Genomic DNA, 20,941 nt, shown 5'->3' on the forward strand with positions numbered 1-20,941 from the left:
GGACCAGACCCAGACTCGGGTCCCAGGCAACGTGTTGGTGCCTCTTCAGATGTAGAACGTGGATCTTCCAGCTTGCAGAACGAAGCAACCCCGGTCCCTCCCAGGGACCCACCTTATATCCTCCTGGGTCGGGGCTGGCTCTGCCCCTGGCCCCGGGCACCTTCACGAGCGTTCTAGCTCTCTCTCGATCCTTTTCGAGAGCTCTCCCCGGGCACGTGATCACCCCCTAGCTCCCCCACCTGGGGGCCTCCCTATGGACATCCCGGATCACGTTCCTATGGGGTCAACCAGAGTGCCATGGCCCAGGGCAACCCTGTCCCTGCGTTAATACTCTCCCGCTCCCTCTAGTGGGAGCTCGCACTGCACGCTATGCGTGGTGCCATCGCTATCCCAGTGCTCACCAAGCCCCGCTAGGGCTGGTACTACACCCACCTACGGGGTGTACGCGATGACAGGGCATCGCACGCCGTTCTCTGCTAGAGCCGGCATCACTGTAGCACACATGATGCTGTCCGTGATGTGAGTACATCGCACGCCATGGCCCTCTAGGGCCGGCACCATACAGTGGCATCCCCAATGTCACTACACATGTAATACGATAGCATACACTTTTTTTATTGTAAATTGTTGTATGAAGGTCTTCTGAACTCTGAATGAATCCTCATTTTGCTTTCAGTTTAAACCCAAAAACATTATATCCAGGCAAATTCAAGGATAAATATTTAGATCCGATTATATTTTTGCATGTGGCAATACGTTCCGGAGCTGAATCCCAATGTTGAGGTATGCTGTCCATGAGAGGCCTTCTGGAGATAGTTCGTGTAGCTTTGTGCTTCCTCCTCCATTAAATAATTTAAAACGCCAGTGCTTTACTATACGGTCCATGGTTTGGGTTGTATAGCTACAGTCGCACTGTTTTTTTTTATTACATTTTCCCTTCATCAAGAAGATGTGAGCATCAGCGTGTTGATGTTGTGATATGGTTGATGGTGCACCTTCTCACGGCTAACTGATAACGCATTGTTGTGTCACCTTAGACTCAACTAATATCATCAAAATCGACGTCTTCAATTCAAATCCAAATATGATCAGGAGACCTAAATATTAGGGTTATTTCTATGTCCCATTCATACGAACAAGTGTCTGGTAATTTGTTATGGTTTCTCTTTAAACATAGAAGTTATGGCAATACGTTTGATTTCACAACTTTAATTCCTCACAAAGTTAATTGACTGCCACTCATGATTAAACTAGGTTCTAAGGTTAGTGATTTGATGCTCTCAGTCTGGTGATCGATGAGCAATCCCTAAACTACAGGAACTCATGCTAAGGGGACACACACTCCTGTAGCCTTTGAAAAAGCTGATATAACAACCACCATGACCCACATTGATGCTGCTGAGAGGCCTCTTGAGGCATTTCCCCCTTTGCAGTAAAAAAAGCCTTAAAATCTCTGGTTTCTGAGCTGATAATAAGATGGATTCGACCTGCCACGAAATATTCTTCTGGGCAAAACTGATGCCACTAAATATCCAGGTTGCTAGCCTAAAGCGATTTCATCAGGACATAAAAATCCGTTTTGAGACAGAAGAACCTGCTGACTTAGCCAAATCCACAGGTTATCCACGGGCAGCTCCACAAGCTCCAGAACCCGTTGAGGTGTAGAACCTGTGGGAGCAATGGGAAAGGAGGGGAAGCATAGCTGTAGGCCCTGACTCCAGCCCGAGAGGAATATGTTATCCGACTATACACCCTGGTCCAGATGACGCGAGCAAGGAAACCGCCAACTTGTGCTTGAGGCGGGATGTGAACAGATATTGAGGTCATGAACTTCTGGGTGATCTACAGGAATATTTCCTTGTGGAGTGCCCACTCATGTGGATCTAGCTGCTGCCTGCTCAACCAGTCCGTTTTTGGATGGCTAGGCCCCAGCATTCACTGCTACAGCCCTCCAGGCAAGCATCAGTGAAGATGATGACCATCAAATCCACAAACCCCACTGATGGCCCTTTCATGATGCTGGATCTTGTGATCCACCAATTCAGGTGACCTCTGCTGACAGATGGGGCCACACCAACACTTCTTAATCTCCTAGCTGGGGAGACCCACTGGGACGTGAGGTCCCAATGCAGATGGCACATCTTAAAACACAGCCCACATCACTGCTGCCACCACCGCTATTGTCACTGTGAATATTATATGACAGAATAAAATCATTGTAGCACTGCTAAAACAGTTGCAATTAAAAAGCTACACGCATGTGTCTGTCATAAATAATGACAAAATATGGAAGTGGTAAGGTGTAATACATATGAATGGAGGTTGTCATTTTATCTTTAGGTGATTGGCTTTTGGCTGCACTTCTGTGTTATGAGTATTATCCCCCGCATTGTAAATGATTAACTGGCCATCATCCCCTGCAAAGTCTCAGAACCAATTTTCTCTGCGTGGGTTAAATGAACCAGAGGCAGTGTGCTTGGCTTCAAATCCAAGATACACCATATATATTGTGGGCACGTAAAAAATGCATTGAAACCTAATCTGGCCTTTGCAGTGGTCTACTATATGGCAGCTGTAAACAAAATCATAATTTTTCATTAGCGGGAAAAGAGGAGTAATTGTGTGCTCATGAAAATTATGATTAATGCGCTTGCAGCCGTGCATAGCATCAATTGGCTCAACATAACAGCTGAACTGGATTAGCACCTCCCTCTGAAAAGAAGCCAACTTAATGGTCATCTATTTTCCCTTGAGGTGAAGCACTAATTTAAAACTCCTTTGATTCAAAATCTCCATGTGTTAATGGATTGGATGTGTGGATGGAAGGATAACATAAAATGTGTATGTTGACTAACTTTGTCATTTAATCTGGGGGCTGAATAACCTCCTAGCTCTCAACAGATTCACAAAGTGATCAGTTTTGCAGAGTTGGGAGTTGATTCTTACAAATACCTAGTTGTGTGTTTTATGGGGGAAAATTAAAGCGTTATTTGTGAACCCCATTAAAACATTTGTACCATCACATACGTTATAGCGAAACAAAACCCCTCAATTTACAATAATTATATTAGAAAATTATATCTATGTGACTTTACCAAAAGAACCAAGAATATGAATTCCTGCAGGCACGAAAGTTTTAAGTCAAAATTTTACAATAATCACTCAATATGAATTGTAAAAAGTCACATTGAATGCACCTGTGTAAATAATATGCTTTAAGAAGAAACAAAACAATAATTAATCTCACATTTGATATTTTAAAGACTAGATTCTTGTTCCTGAATTCACTAAACCAAACTATATTTTTGAGGCACGTTGAAGTAGATGGTGGCAAAATTCTGCACAGCACACAGCTGCTGAAACAAATGCTACTGATCATACCGGTGTTCCTGGGAACAGTGTAAGAACCAGTTAAGTAAAACCACGTCTCGAAATGATAATTTGCTTTACATTTCACCGTATGCAGGAACAACTCCTCTTATCCGTGGTGATGTGGGGGATGAACATTGCACATCCTATTATCCAAGGGGTTATGCATGATTTCATCCCGCTTATCCACAGGGGGGAAAATACAAATATAAAGAATAGGGTGGCAAATATAAGGAGTTTCACGGACCCTATAATAGGAGTTGCGAGTAATATGGTAGCAGATAATATTATTTTTATATTTTTAATGGAATATTGCCCAATTATATCCATATATACATATTGTCATTAGTCCATTTATATTTGAACTTAATAAACAGCAGGAGTGAATTACATTTTGGATTAAAAAAAGGCTCTGTTACTTCTCCATTACCATCAGGCCATTGTGCTAAAATAAAGAGAGTGTGCCGGAATTGGCTGTTTTGCCCGGTATATATCCAGGAATTCAGAGGTCGGAGACCTGTAAGCAACAATGTTCCCAGGGTATTTTCTTGTGAGGATGTCTGCAAGAGCGGGAATCTTTGCAGCGCACGTTGCACCGGGAACACACTTCATGACTGCCCTGTGGATGTCCGTGCATGTGTAGTGACTGACTCAGAGACACTAAGAGTAGGAGGCACTGTTTATTAATACGGCCTGTACAGTTAACACTTGGTAACTACGGTTCCCAGTCAGGACAGCTGGTAGACTGCCTCTGACTGGCAACGCCGAGATGGTGAAGACGGAGATGACGGTGAAGACTCCAGCAGCATGACGGGATCCCACTCCAAACGACAGTCCCGTTGTCCCCTCCCGGGGCTCCTCATATACTGTCAGCGTGGCATGGCTTCGCCCCTGGCCACGCCCCCTTCTGGAACCTACTAGCGGGTTCTCGATGTGCCCCTTCCGTAACTTTTCCCCTACATCCCTCTCTGGTCTATCACGTGACCTGCTGTCAGTGAGGGTTGCTGTAAGCTGCGGATCCCCTTACCTGCCAGCAGCCAGCGCTATGCTGCTATGTGACCGATTCTATGTCACTACACATGTACATGCATGTTGAGAACAAAATACTTCTCAATAGTTACACTTGGTGGCACGTGTGTGTGTGTGTGTTTTTGGTGTTTTTTTACAGTCACAAAAATTGCCATAGTCTCCCGCTTATAAGACACTCAAAGTAAGATACATACCCAAACGTGCGCACGGTGTCAATATATTTGTACAAATCCAGTCAAGGATATACACAACAACTGGATTAGAAGACACACCACCAACGTTTTCTTAAAATTGTATTCTAACCGAGAGAATGCAGTATATGTTGTTTAAACTGTGTCAATCTGTACCCGACGCTTACTTTTAACATACAACACATTTAATTCCACATGAGTTTTATTGCCTTTTACATCATTTCACTGATTTGAGGTAAACCTACAAATCACAATTATCTATTTAAAATGCCTGTTCTATGGTAAATCGCATTAAAAAATATTGGTGTCTTCCTACTCAAATGAGCGTGCAGCAGGGTTTATATCCTTTCTTTACAGCCCTGAGAGAGTGGTTAGAAATTCCACATTCATATACAGGGAACGGGTAACTTCTGAGGATAAACTACAATTATACTTCACACAAAGTGGTACTAATTTGAATGATCTCATAGGGATGGCACACTGCATTGACCTCTGACTTTGATTTGAAATAAGATTTCAGAATGTCCATCACATGATCTTACCACAGTCCCACATCGACCTCAAATTTAGCAATTAATTGGTTCCAATGGAATAAAAAGCACCTCATTTGATTACACACTTGACCGTTAGCTGCCATTGTGAAACACACGTTTAAGTTCGACCTCACCACCCTCTCCCCTAAATGAACCAGTGTGACTTAATTCCCTGTGGAGCTGTGATAACATCATTGCCGGTTAGGACTGCAATCCAATGTCCCCTGACACGAACAGGCTGTGTTATTTTCTAGCTTGGTGGAGGAGGTGGAGAGGAGAGGGGTGTGCAAGGAGTACTACCACTCCAACCTGGCACACGAGCAAGTTGGGGGAGTAAAATTAACCTTTAGTTCAATCTAGATTTGAAGTTTTCTTGACTGCAGGAATCCATATTTTTTGGTTATTTCGGTAAAGTCATGTAGGTATAAAATCAATTAAATCACGACGTTTCAGGCGCAACACAAGTGCCCGTTATCAGGTGGAAATAACCCCAGCAAAAAACGAATTGCTGAAATGGGCAAAAGGAGGCTGCTTGTGATATGAGGCTATATATAATTAAGAGGGGGGGGAGCCAGGGAGGAGAGATAGAGGGAGTGGGGGCGTGGGGTAGGGGGAGTAGTGAAGTGCAAGCTCCAACCCGAGCCCGAGAACACAATGAGTCCAACCCGAAAGAACCAAAGAGTATGAACCTTTAGTTCTCTCAGCACCAAAAATAAAATCTTCTGTGGGAATCTGGCAACATCCATACACAATATGTGTGTGGATTCTGCCGTGGTGTTATGGTTACCATACTGGGGTTGCAATCCAGAAAATAAAATAATAAATTAAAATAATAGCGACGTTTCGATTGCAACACAAGCAATCATCATCAGGCATAAAAGAAATAGCAATAAAAATCTAACTAGAAAACTATAGACAGACATACAAGCAGACAGACATCACAAGGACACACAGAGAGAGGACACATATCGGCACAGATATGTGTCCTCTCTCTGTGTGTCCTTGTGATGTCTGTCTGCTTGTATGTCTGTCTATAGTTTTCTAGTTAAATTTTTATTGCTATTTCTTTTATGCCTGATGATGATTGCTTGTGTTGCAATCGAAACGTCGCTATTATTTTAATTTATTATTTTATTTTTAGACGTGACTTAACCGAAAGAACCAAAGAATTATTCCTGCAGTCACGAAAGCTCCAAAATTAAGATTGCAATCCAGAAGTTTCCGGTTTCCTTGATTCAAACCCAAGATCTCAGTGCTAACCTCTGAGCCACCTGGCTACTACAACCACAGGAAAGGGATACACGCATTACAACTACTCATGTGTTAAGTATTGCTTCGTAGTAGTTTTAGTTCAGAGGAAGCTTCCCATCTCTCTACTTAAGGACAAGCATTACACTATGTAACACAATTTTTTTCTGGGTAGTCAGTGATATTTCCTAATTGCTTATGCCTAAAAAGTATAGAAAATGGCTATTATTCCCCACAAACTTTGCTTTTGTGACCAGGACATTGATATTTTAAAATTTACCTATTTTCAATGAGAAAACGGGCGAATTTCTGTGTTTTCGTTCACATAAAGTCAGAAAAATAACAACTTATTAATCAAAATGAACATGTATTTATACTAAAGTAATAAAAAATGGCTACAAAAGAATTAGAAGTGAGTAGTTTTTCAAGATTTACGATCATACTGTAAATCACTCTCACGAATCAGCCCCAAATGTAGTCTCCCATCATGCTCTCATTATACTGTCCTTGGTAGCAGTGTTCAAAGTCCAGTATATCCTGGTGAAAGCGCTTGCCTTGCTCATCCGAGTACGCTCCCATGTTCCTCTTGAATTTATCAAGATGAGCGTCAAGGATATGGATATTGAGGGACATCTTACAGCCCATTGTGCCGTAGTTCTTCACCAGAGTCTCAACCAGCTCCACATAGTTTTCGACCTAATGATTGCCCAGGAAGCCACGAACAACTGCGACAAAGCTGTTCAAATCTGCTTTCTCCTTACTAGTGAGCTTCTTGGGGAATTCATTGCACTCCAGGATCTTCTTTATCTGTGGTCCGACGAAGACACCGGGTTTGACCTTTGCTTCAGACAGATTAGGGAAGAAGTATTGAAGGTTCTTGAAGGCTGCCGACTCCTTATCCACAACTCTGACAAATTGTTTCATAAGGCTCAATTTGATGTGCAGTGGTAGCATCAGCACCTTCCCGGGGTTCACCAGTGGCTCCCACTTGATTTTGTTCCTCCCCACAGAGAACTTGGACTGCTGTGGCCAGTGCTGCTCGTGGTAGTGTGCCTTGGTGTCCCTGCTGTCCCAAAGGAAAAGAGAGCAGGGAAACTTGGTAAAACCGCCTTGGAGACCCATCAGGAATGCCATGATTTTGAAGTCTCCGATGACCTGCCAGCCGTTTTCATCAATCTTCAAGGTGTCCAGCAAGGTCTTGATGCGATTGTTATCCTCTTTGAGGTGCACCGAGTAAGCCAGGGGAAGAGACGGGTACTTGTTACCATTATGGAGCAGCACGGCTTTGAGGCTCCTGGATGAGCTGTCAATGAATAGGTGCCACTCATTCTGGTTACAGGCGATTCCGATTGCCTCGAACAGACTGGTCACATTGTGGCAGAAACATAGCCCATCTTGACGGGTGAAGAAGCTGCAAAAAGGTTGGTGATGCTTCCTCTAATCTGTGACTTGCACACTTTTACCCAACAAGTTCCACTGCTTGAGCCTAGATGTCAAAAACTCGGCATTGGACTTGGTGAGACCAAGATCTCTGATAAAGTTGTTGAGGTATTTTTTGGTTGGGGTAGTATGGGTTTCTCTCCTCAGCTCCACCTCTGAAATTGTCATCTGAATCTGCAACGTCTTCCTCGCTCTCTGACTTGCTGCTCTCTTCTAAAGACGGCTGTTTTCTCTCTGGAGGAGTGGGTACGGGGAGATCATGGCAGTGTAGCACCGGGTTAATGGATGAAGGAAGGTCCGGATACGTGATAGCAGGTACATTCTTGCCAGTCCGACGTTTTGAAGGGTCCACCATGCATAAGTAGCGGTTGCTTGAGTGGTCATTGGGTTCCTGCCAAATTCTTGGAATAGCGATCTTCATGGCTCTCTTTTCCCCACTGTACCATCCTATAAAAATACATTTATTTCACGCATGACTAATGTGTAAGAGATTATTGCTACATTTTTAATATATGATATCTATTTTCAATAACATTGAAAGATTTAAAACATTTTAAAATAAAAAATATTTACAATTTTAGAAACTGTAACAATTTTATGACATAGAATTCCGAGCAACAATTGTCTATCTTACCTTCCAAAGTTAATTTGCATTGCTCGCAGGTTAAATGAGGTGCCCAGGATTTGTGTTGATCCCCGACAGGCATGCTGACATCTTCGTAGATGCTTCCACAGAGTACTGTTTGGCTCTTGTCTTGATAAATTGGCCGCAGATAAATTGGCCACAAAGCAAAATGCGTTTGCCGCATGCTTGCAGCCTCTTGATGCCATCTCAGAAAAATGCAGATATGTATCCACTTAGGCAGCTGAAACTAAACTGAACTGGTGGGTTTAAGGCCCCTGTATTTATACTACTATTTGTATTACTGGAAAGTTCTAAAATGTTCTAGAAGTTACTCCAAGTTTACTCAGCACTGTATATATCTGGAATGTTCTGGAAAATAGGTAAATTTCACAATATCAATGTTCCGGTCACAAAAGCAAAGTTTCTGGGAAATAATAGCCATTTTCTGTACTTTTGAGACATAAGCAATTAGGAAATAATACTTACTTCCCAGGACCAAATCAAAAAATTGTTACACAGTGTTATCAAGGCCATTGCATGTCTTGTAAGCTCTTTGCTTCCATGCACAGCAAAGTGTATGCTTGCTTTGATAATGTCCCTCCTATTTATTATAAGAGTGTTACGATTGTACAAGCGGATCCATTCATAGATACCCAACTGATTTCTAAGGATCATCTCATTTTCCTCTCAGCAGGTCATTCAATATTGTGAAAGTGATGGCTTCATATCGTACAGGCGAACAGAGAAGTACAGTGGGAGTTTGCATGGATATTCGCGGATCTAAGGCTCACATACAATGTCTATTTGATGATCAATTTGGTCAATGCGTCCTGCAAAAAAGAAACGATTTACGAGTATCGTACATTTTTTAACATGGCTTTGCTTAAACGTGTTAGTGAAAACAGACAAAACTCTTCTGAGGTGAGTGTGTTGCCTGTACTGGATGCCATGCTTAACCCGGCATCACAATCTATAATGGTATAATGTATCCTTGTTAGTTTTGTGGGGTATCTATAAATTGATCGCCTTATATATCGTACATTATATGCATATGGGATCGACTTAATCAGCAGATAAATTATCTTGCACATTCAGTGCTTCTATTTTGCTATATTTTATGACAGTGGGAGCTCACAGTATTCTAAGCACACCATAGCCAAGTAGAGATCAGACTTTTCCTGCATAGTTATTTTTGATGTTGTTAGCTTGCAGTCATGTCAGGTTGGAAGTATTCAGTGGCAGTATGGCACTTGATATTTCTTGGCTGTGGTCCAACATAGCAATACAACTTCGGTGACTTGGCTGTAAGATATAATGGTCTATATCTGAAATGTTACGTGATTCAATCTCGGGACAATGCTTTCAAAAATAAGTCACGTGTACGCTGTCAATTCTTAGGGATTTTTTATCTACATATCTCATTTGTTCTCATAGACACGATGCGTCTGACTTCATATGTGATAGAAGTATTGGCTGGGTTGTCAAAGATGTTGCTGCTATTTCACTCAATGGTGAAAATGCATATTCTCAAAATATTTGCATCATTGACATGACCCATTCCATCAATTTAATTTGGTGATGCTACACTATCACGAATGTGTGTTGATTATAAGTGTCTTTCACCTTGGACCCAGACATTGTTTATGATACTGGTCAATAAATATGTAGTGGGCCCAACTGAGTCGCAGACGTACTTCTTAGAGGCAACACATTTATTTCACCAACATGAATACACAAATGGGTAGCTTCCCCTTTACCAGATAGCAGCCTAGGGTTGTAGACCACCCGGAAAACTACACTGACACACTGGGAGTTATCATCAAACGGACCGGATCCTGGCTCGGGTTCCAGACCACGTGTTGGAGACTCTTCTGGACGTAGAACGTAGATCTTCAGATGACGGTAGCAACAACCAACCCCGGTCCCTGCGGGGACCCGGCTTATATGCTCCCAGGTCGGGGCCGGCTCCGCCCTTGGCCCCGCCCACTTTCGAGAGAACTCTGGCTCTCTCTCGACTCTTCTTGAGACAGCTTTCCCGGACACGTGACCACCCCTTAGCCCCCACCTGGGGCCCCCCCTGTAGACTTTACCAGTCACGTGCCTTCGGGGTCAACCAGAGTGCCATGGCCCAGGGTAACCCTGTCCATGGGCTAAAACTCTCCCACTCCCTCCGGTGGGAGACGGCACTGAATGCCATGTGTGGTGCCACTGCATTATCCCAGCGCTCACCAAGCACTCACTAGGGCTGGTACTACACCCACCTACAGGGTGTCCACGATGACGGTTTATCGCATGCTGTGCCTCGCTAGAGCCGGCAATACTTGGTGACATGCACGATGCTACTGCATACGTGATGTCCGCGATGTGAATACATCGCACGCCATACCCATCTAGGGCCGGCACCATACAGTGACATCCACGATGTCACTACAAATACAATAAATGTGGTGCTGTATTTAAACAAAGTCACATCTCAATCATACACATTCAATTGACAAGTGAGACCAGGAAAAACATTATGCTCAAGAAAAGTCAAATATAATGTGTTTGAACCCTGCACAAAATTGCCTCATGCAACTCTGGAAGATGCCTTCAGTAGTGTGTGGCAAAAGCTTAGGAAAATAAATGCTTAACAGACAGCCCAAAAGCACACTTGGATTGAAGGCGGCTGCAAAACCTGAAATGTTAAATTTTAGGATTCTTCATGTTGTAGTCCTTTTGAGCCCTTAGGTGTCGCAAGTAAATTTTTCATTCGGATTTATTTTTTAAATTCATCCATTACTTTGCACTTAGCTAAGTGCATATATAATGCTTATATCACCACTATAGTAATTGCATTGGCAAAAGTCTAGGGTAGCCACAATTAATTCCACATCCTGATTTCATCATTCTGCATTCCCTATCAGTTATTCCTTATAATAGCATTGTTTGCCCCAGTCCATTTAGTCAAATTAATAAAGACTTTGACATGTCAAGCTTATTTTGCTTAACCAGGTGAGAACTCAAGAGACCAGTATCGTCTCATTTGCAAGAGTGACCTAGGGCATTAGTATACCAGTAGGGACAATGATTGCTACTGTGTATAAACCCAATTCATTAATTTGCTGTTAATTTTCGAATTTGGCAAATTTGGACCCTGACACCGACACACATAATGGCCTACTCATGCAAATGCCGTCAGGAGATCGTTAACGTCCGCTGTTAAGCATATTGTTATGGCTATTTCACCTGCAGTAAAACCAGGGATTTGAACCGTGAACCTCTAAAACATGCGGCGAACGCGATACCACTAGGCCACGTCACCGCCCTTGATGTGTCTGATTTATGGTGATGATCCTATCCTAGTAAAACGATACCACCATAGATATATCTCACATTTTATCACGTGAGCCATGCTGAGCTGGGACATGGCTATATTGACGTGTAGCCCCTGGGGTTTGGTTGGACAACCACCAATGGATCCATGGTTGCTGATGCAGAGGCATCTTATAAATGCACTGACGTGTGCAATGGAGCAATGCTTAACATCAGGCTTTCATTGCCTTTTCTCTGCCGCCTGTAGGTGAGCTGCTGAAGAGCCATCTGCCAGTTTTATATGGCCTGTAACCCTGAAGCTGTTTGACTTCCAGCAGCGGAAAATGAAAGACACATTGTAGGCCATGTTCTGCTGGGGCTGTTCCTTGCCCAAGGTGACTATCGTGTTTACCCATTCTCAGCGGTCACGGTGAAGTGATTTCTCAGAGTTATAATTCAGGATACAATGGATGGTACCCGTACCCCTGAAGCAAAAAGCTTTTATCTCTTTAATTTCCGTAGTCAATCAACAAATCTCTCTTGCCATGTGCCACTCAAGTATCGTTGTGTCCTGTTACTCTTAAGAGCAAGAGACAGCACTTGCATTAGAATCGTTCAATCGTCTGCAGTTACTTTTAATTATTGTGAAGACCTATTTGTGATATTATCGTTACCTGCAAAAATTAACTACATAAATCAAATATTGAAACTAACAATTGTACATATTGAATGAAAAGCGAGTTGAAAGTATACAAAGTACAAACAATATAGTACTTAATGAAAAAAAACACAATTTGAATATGGAAATGTTGAACTCCACGTGAATTAACTGCTGAACTGACGCCGGGTCATCCTCAGTCATTGATCATACTTGACCACACTGCTCGGTGCAGGGAGGTGAGAGATGCCTATGACCAGTTGCAAATATCACAAGGTTCACAGTGCAGTGCACTAACCGCAGTGCTGCCACTCCATCCCAGTTGTAAGTGGACGTTGTAAAATTATTAGCTGTTTGATTCACATATGTGCGAAACAAAAAAACGCATATTGACTATGATGTTTTTTTATGTTTTTGGTCAAGTTAAATACAGTTGCATAAGGCATAATATGAATCAAATTGGAATACAGTACAGTTCGTGTCTGCTCCCTGTTATGCATCAGACATTGAATCTGCTCACATACTAGCCTGCTGTTTTTTTTTACTGCATACAGCAGTTGCTTCAGATCTGTACAAAATTTAATTTTTTCAGCCGTACATAACCTAAATGGATTAGTTCAAAATACAAAATATTTTGATTGAATGTTTCAAATCTACAGGAAATAGCCTTGCACACAAGTTGCATATGTATAGTAGCTCTCCTTTTATATTTCTTGCAGTACATAATTTCATTAATCTATAAGATACATTATAAAATTATAAAATTGTGAACATGATGTACAGTATGCAATTTACTATAACACATAGGTTTTCGCGACCAATATCATCCATAAGAGAGGTTTTTGGGTTAGATCGCGTAAATATGTGTCGTTAAAACCCGCACCACCCGACACAGCCAACTAGTAAGGGTTGTCACGTAAACAGAACATGCCAATTCGTCACTAGTACAGCACACCGGTGGGTTGGAAAGCCAAGCCACAACATTTACAATCTGAGTACGACGTTTCACCAGTAATTACAACTAGCTTCATCAGACGATAGCCAGATTTGTGGAGAAATCTTCCTGCTTCTTACTGTTTCGTTCCTTATATAGATGCGTAGATGTTCTTACCATGCAGCTGCGCTCTAGCACAATGGGGGGGGGGGGGGTATTACTGAGGCAACGTACAGTGAGGGAAAAAAGTATTTGATCCCCTGCTGATTTTCTACGTTTGCCCACTGACAAAGAAATGATAAGTCTATAATTTTAATGGTAGGTTTATTTGAACAGTGAGAGACAGAATAACAACAACAATAATTCAGAAAAACGCATGTCAAAAATATTATGAATTAATTTGCATTTTAATGAGGGAAATAAGTCTTTGACCCCCTCTCAATCAGAAAGATTTCTGACTCCCAGGTGTCTTTTATACAGGTAACGAGCTGAGATTAGGAGCACACTCTTAAAGGGAGTGCTCCTAATCTCAGCTTGTTACCTGTATAAAAGACACCTGTTCACAGAAACAATCAATCAGATTACAAACTCTCCACCATGGCCAAGACCAAAGAGCTCTCCAAGGATGTCAGGGACAAGATTGTAGATCTACACAAGGCTGGAATGGGCTACAAGACCATCGCCAAGCAGCTTGGTGAGAAGGTAACAACAGTTGGTGCGATTATTCGCAAATGGAAGAAACACAAAAGAACTGTCAATCTCCCTTGGCCTGGGGCTCCATGCAAGATCTCACCTCGTGGAGTTGCAATGATCATGAGAACGGTGAGGAATCAGCCCAGAACTACACAGGAGGATCTTGTCAATGATCTCAAGGCAGCTGGGACCATAGTCACCAAGAAAACAGTTGGTAACACACTACGCCGTGAAGGACTGAAATCCTGCAGCGCCCGCAAGGTCCCCCTGCTCAAGAAAGCACATATACATGCCCGTCTGAAGTTTGCCAATGAACATCTGAATGATTCAGAGGACAACTGGGTGAAAGTGTTGTGGTCAGATGAGACCAAAATGGAGTTCTTTGGCATCAACTCAACTCGCCGTGTTTGGAGGAGTAGGAATGCTGCCTATGACCCCAAGAACACCATCCCCACCGTCAAACATGGAGGTGGAAACATTATGCTTTGGGGGTGTTTTTCTGCTAAGGGGACAGGACAACTTCACCGCATCAAAGGGACGATGGACAGGGCCATGTACCGTCAAATCTTGGATGAGAACCTCCTTCCCTCAGCCAGGGCATTGAAAATCGGTCGTGGATGGGTATTCCAGCATGACAATGACCCAAAACACACGGCCAAGGCAACAAAAGAGTGGCTCAAGAAGAAGCACATTAAGGTCCTGGAGTGGCCTAGCCAGTCTCCAGACCTTAATCCCATAGAAAATCTGTGGAGGGAGCTGAAGGTTCGAGTTGCCAAACGTCAGCCTCGAAACCTTAATGATTTGGACAAGATCTGCAAAGAAGAGTGGGACAAAATCGCTCCTGATATGTGTGCAAACCTGGTGGCCAACTACAAGAAACGTCTGACCTCTGTGATTGCCAACAAGGGTTTTGCCACCAAGTACTAAGTCATGTTTTGCAGAGGGGTCAAATACTTATTTCCCTCATTAAAATGCAAATCAATTTATAACATTTTTGACATGCGTTTTTCTGGATTTTGTTGTTGTTATTCTGTCTCTCACTGTTCAAATAAACCTACCATTAAAATTATAGACTGATAATTTATTTGTCAGTGGGCAAACGTACAAAATCAGCAGGGGATCAAATACTTTTTTCCCTCACTGTACATGATGCACGTGTATTATGCGAGTCCTTTGAACTTGTCCTTCCTGTCTATTGTGTTTATTATAATAGCCCTACCAACGGTAATACCTATTCAAGTACGCTGCCCTTTGTAGGCATGCATTTAAATAATGTATTCTTTGACGATTCGCTTTCACGCAGCACTAAGGCAGTAGCTATCCGAACGGTTAAAGTTATTTTAATTTATTTAAATTTTGATAGATTTTCTCATTAGTCTTAGCTAGTAGTAGCTAGTTTTGCACAAAACTTCAACATTATCAAAATCAATTGAGTATCCTTGTTGGCACGCGTGTTTTGCTGCTGCTGACAGTTGTATTTGGGATAATTTAATATTTATTTGATGTTCTTTTAGTCTCGTGCTGATCATTCGTCCTGTTTGCCCAACATAATATTTACCACACGTGCAGTTAATCTTCGGTAATACATCTTTTGTACCAGATATTAATTTACGTATTTTATGTACCGCCTTAGTGCTGCGTGGAACCGAAAAATCAAAGAATACATTATTTAAATGCATGCCTACAAAGGGCAGCATACTTGAATAGGGATTACCATTAGTAGGGATATTTTAATAAACACAATAGACAGGAAGGACAAGTTCAAAGGGCTCGCATAATGCACATGCATGATGTACGTTGCCTCAGTAATCCCCCCACCCCCACGTAGTGCAAGAGCGCAGCTGCGTGGTCACCACATCTACGCCTCTATATAAGGAACGAAACAGTAAGACTTCTCCACAAATCTGGCTGTCGCCTGATGAAGCTAGTTGTAATTACTGGCGAAACGTCGTACTCAGATTGTAAATGTTGTGGCTTGGCTCTCCAAGCCACCGGTGTGTTGTACTCGTGACGAATTGGCCACGTTCTGTTTACGTGACAACCTTGAGGAGTTGGCTGTGTCGGGTGGTGGCGGGTTTAACGACACATTTATATATTTACGCGATCTGACCCAAAAACCTCTATTTTGGAGTATGCAATTGCATTATACAGTAAATATTAAATATGTGGTGAGGAGGGGGTACATAACATGTAAACCGTATCACATTTGTTTTATTTGCAAATGATCTTTGCAATACAATTCCCATTTTTGAAGCCGGTTTGAATGTATGGGGTTTTTTGCGATGGAAAGCTGGAAGCTATGCGCGGAATGCATAATTAATTGAATTGTAATACATTGTCTGTTAATTAAAAAATGTGGGATTCGAGTTATTTTTGTGTTAGGTGTCTATTAAGGTCTACAATGCTGTAATATTTGTATGTAAAAAGCATCTTCACACATTGCTCGACACGCAGTCGATCAGCAGGTCACATGCGACATAGTAAATGTGGGAACTCTGTCAACATCTATGACCAATGTGAGCGAGTAAGCCAAACACCCTCGGGGGGCTCTAGAGAGCTGCATCTAGCCGAGCCCCTATGGCCAGCAGTGGTGTGAGCAAGCACTTGCAAGGTGCACCTTGACACAGGCAACTGGCATACCACAATCACACATTGTATCGCACACGTGACAAAAAATAATAATTCTTGTTTTAAACTACAGTAAACAAAAGCGTGTGTTCAATGCCGAAATGAATAATTAAAACAATAAAGTATCCACTGTTTATATTGTGCAATTTCACTTTTTTTTATTTGGATGGGAACATCTTCTTGGTTCTTTCGGTAAAGTCACATTGAAGGGAAGTAATAAAATAATAAAAATAAAACATAATACAATTATTCTCACGACGTTTCGGCCACAACGCTGTCGCCTCGACAGACCTGGTTTTCACCTGAGGACGGCTACTTGCGTTGTGGCCGAAACGTCGTGAGAATAATTTTATTATGTTTTATTTTTATTATTTTATTACTTCCCTTCTACGTGACTTTACCGAAAGAACCAAGAAGATGAATCCCTGCAGTCACGAAAGCTTTAAATGGATGGGAACAGTTTACTTTACTTTCAGATTCATACAATAAGCCATTTTACATTTGTTTTTAAAAGTGATAGTATTGCTGGCGTAAAAAGAGATGGACGTGAAATAACATTGTCCTCTAGGCAGTTGTTACGTTCTACAATCGTCAATGCTGGTATTGGTTTTCCACTTTACGTTTTTACGGGATGTGTGTCCTAATGCATATGTTTTAGCAGCACACATATCAAACTGGAAAATGCCCTATAGACAGCGCAGCCATATGAGGTTAAATTCAGACCGGCTGCTGACTACTAACCAAGTGAAAGGCACGTTTCGAATTGCTTGCAAATACGGTCGCAACTCCCTTATCCATGGCCCTATTATCTTCAGCACCCAAATAGTCTGAGGAAAATACCTTTGTCCATACCCATATTTAATCCAAATGCATTTACAATCAGCTTCCTATTATAGATAATAGGAGTCAATAAGTAATTTCATCCTATTGTCCGCATTTATCCACAACAATGTTAAACCAGTATCCACAATATTTGTAATTTGTTATTAAACCGGGTTTTTCAAGTATAGTGAGTTGATGGTCTCAACTGTACTCAACATTCAATGACTGCACTAAAAGCCATCACATTTACATTTGGTTCCGCACTTAATTTGGACAAATTCTAGCTCTGAGTATTTCAATATTGGTTGCACCGTCATGCGACGAAAATTACTCTAACATGCAAAGTGGGTGGGGAAGTGTTTCCCTCGACTGTAGCTGAGAGGTGACTGGAAGGGTTCTCAGAGGTAGCTCTGTGATATTCACTTCCATGCACCCATCTCTAGCAATAAGGTTTGCACTGCTCTTTTATATAAGGGTACTTTGTCTCATGGCATGACACAGATAGCACAATCAGAATGAAATTTGGTGTAAAGAAAATACAAAATCTATTAAACAGCAAGAATTCCCATGTGCATTAATATCATTATATTTTCAATAATCTGGAATCATTAAGCCTCAACCCTATGTATAAAAAATATGTTATTTCCATATTATTCTGTTTTATATATGCTAAATTGCACACTATAACTTTCAACAAGGACAAAGTTTGGCACACCATCAAGCTTTAATGTGCCCTGTAAAAACTTTTTTAGGCAATGAAAAATCCATTTGGTACAAATTGAAAGCAGACTGCCATTGGATTATTGAATGGGCAAACTGCCTTCATTCTCCATTCAGTGAGCAGGTTAATGAATATTGGATTTGGGAAGCATCGCTGCGTACAATGTATTCCCGTCATCGGCCCATTACAGGATGGGCATGTGGTGTGCGATAAGTTCTGGAGGGGAGCATTAGCCTGGTGTTCTAATAACAGGCACAGTGGCTTAGAGGGTTGTTTTCTGTGTCGTCCCATTGATTCAGTGTTCCTGCAACACTGGCAAAATGTTAGGCAACGTGTGGTAATTACCCTATTTCCATACGGCAGGGCAAATGGAGCATTCATGCATTTCCCATTTGATGTGCGGATGTATATTGGGTGGCTTGGCATGCAGGCGCAGATGCACATGAGACCTTGCGAGCTGTGCTTTTGCTGGGTCGTGGACTAATCTCGTTCAGATGGTTGTACCGTCTCATTTGCATTTTATTTTTTTGCCCAAGCACTTACAGACCATTTGGTCCACCGCTCATAAAATACGACTCGGTAGTTCTATGACACATCAAGGTTAAAGTTATCTATACAAGTAAGTAATGTTGCATTTAAGACAAAGGCACTGGGCTGTGACATTAGTTTGTTTGTTCAGTTAGAAAATGTCAGCATGGATAATGGCATCTGCAATGAAGCATTGTGCACAACTGAGCCTTGCCACTCGCACATAAGTCATTGTTCTGCTCTTGGAAGTGCATACATACATTAAAACAAACGAAACAAAGTGCAGCGCGGCATGCATTGGTGCTCAGGGACAGCGGTGCAATTAGTTGTAAGCTGAGTAATATTCACTTGTGAGTTGTTTTAATTGAAGTGGAACCTTACACCACATGGTGTTGGTATTTTGTTTTGGAGGTGCCAAAAAAACCACCAGGGGTTGCGAATGAATGACAAAATGGGGAAGTTCCGTTTGAACTGCTTAATGTGCAGCACAGGGAATGCACACAATGTTGAACTGCTCCAAACTTAAAACATGAATTGAAGTTCATCTTGCTAATGTAATAAGACGGAAGAAAGAACACAATATATATTTCGCACACAGAAGACTAATTGGTATCCCGGTTATACACATCGAGACCGCCATTTCCAGTGTGAGTGCACACATTTGAAAGTTCCTGATCGTCGTACTGATTAGTAAATGATGTGGAGATAAATACTAAACGTCCACGCCATTCATATTGTAAGTGGCACACAACGTTTCGACAGAGTTGATCGGCATGATATTTTTTTAAACCTGATCAATATTTAAATGATATATATACAAAAACATTTGTATGTATTTCACACTAAAATCTAATTCTGATTGTTTTCCATACAGTTAACAACAGTGCAGCATCTAAAAAGTTTAGTCAGGATATGAAATAGTAGAAAACAGATGCACATCATTATATAATGCAGTAAACCCGAACGTAAATGTGCTCCTTGTGTGATGAGATTATCATATGAGAATGTGGCCTAAAAATTAACCTAACATTTGGCTAGTGATAGTTTTTTTTTTAAATACATAATTGACCGCATCGTGTCTTTGCAATTGTTTCACAGCATGTGTTTTTAGCTCACCACAGAAATGTCAAACGTCTCCCAATTTGCCAAATTTTATTACTTATGTAGTGGTGATACGCGCTGGGTGTATATGTCGTGTGCCAGCGCGTATGTACGGGTGTGTGTGTGGTGACGCGCGCTGACGGGGAGGAGCAGGCGTCAGTGCGCGGGTGGGGGTAGTGCTGCTGATTGGCTGTGTGCCGGTGACGCGCCCAGAGGGAGTGATCGGGTAGCAGCGCGGTGTGATTGGTCGGAGAGTGGAAACACGCGCTGAGCGGAACCGGATCGTGGGGATAGCGCGTGGGGATTGGGTAACGGAGGAGCGGTGCCGACGTTGAGGTCCGCATCCGCTCCGTCTCCCGGGAAGAAGGGGTATATAAGGTGATGCACAGAGGAGCAAGGGGCAGAAGTGGAACCATCTAAGAATGAAGACGAAGGTGTAGAGATAGAGCCCGGAGAGGAGAGAAATGGAGAGTAGAAGAGAGTAAGGTATAGTGTGTAGCCAGCGAGATAGAAAGGTCTACACGAGCTGAGTAAGGTATAGTGTGTAGCCAGCGAGATAGAAAGGTCTACACGAGCTGAGTAATGTATAGTGTGTAGCCAGCGAGATAGAAAGGTCTACACGAGCTGAGTAATGTATAGTGTGTAGCCAGCGAGATAGAACGGTCTGCACGAGCCGAGTATGCATACGGTGTAGCCAGCGAGAGAGAACGGTCTGCACGAGCCGAGTATGCATACGGTGTAGCCAGCGAGAGAGAACGGTCTGCACGAGCCGAGTATGCATACGGTGTAGCCAGCGAGAGAGAACGGTCTGCACGAGCCGAGTATGCATACGGTGTAGCCAGCGAGAGAGAGGCAAAGTCTACACGAGGAGAGAGAGAAGAGTGTAGCAGAGGCGCAGAGTCTACACGAGGCGAGAGAAGAGTGTAGCCGAGGCGCGGAGTCTACACGAGGCACAGAGAGCCGGCAGCACAGAATTCTGAGTCAAGAGAAGTGCGGTGTGAAGAAGAGAGGCCACGCGTTGTATTGTTACAAGTCAAGATTTAATAAAAGAAGTGTGTTCCCGTCAAGGAGTTTCCTGCCGTCATTTTCCAATACTTCATCTGGCGTCAGAAGTGAAACGGGCTTCC

This window comes from Lampetra fluviatilis, chromosome 9 (genome assembly GCF_964198595.1).
Source record: "Lampetra fluviatilis chromosome 9, kcLamFluv1.1, whole genome shotgun sequence".
NCBI lineage: Eukaryota > Metazoa > Chordata > Hyperoartia > Petromyzontiformes > Petromyzontidae > Lampetra > Lampetra fluviatilis.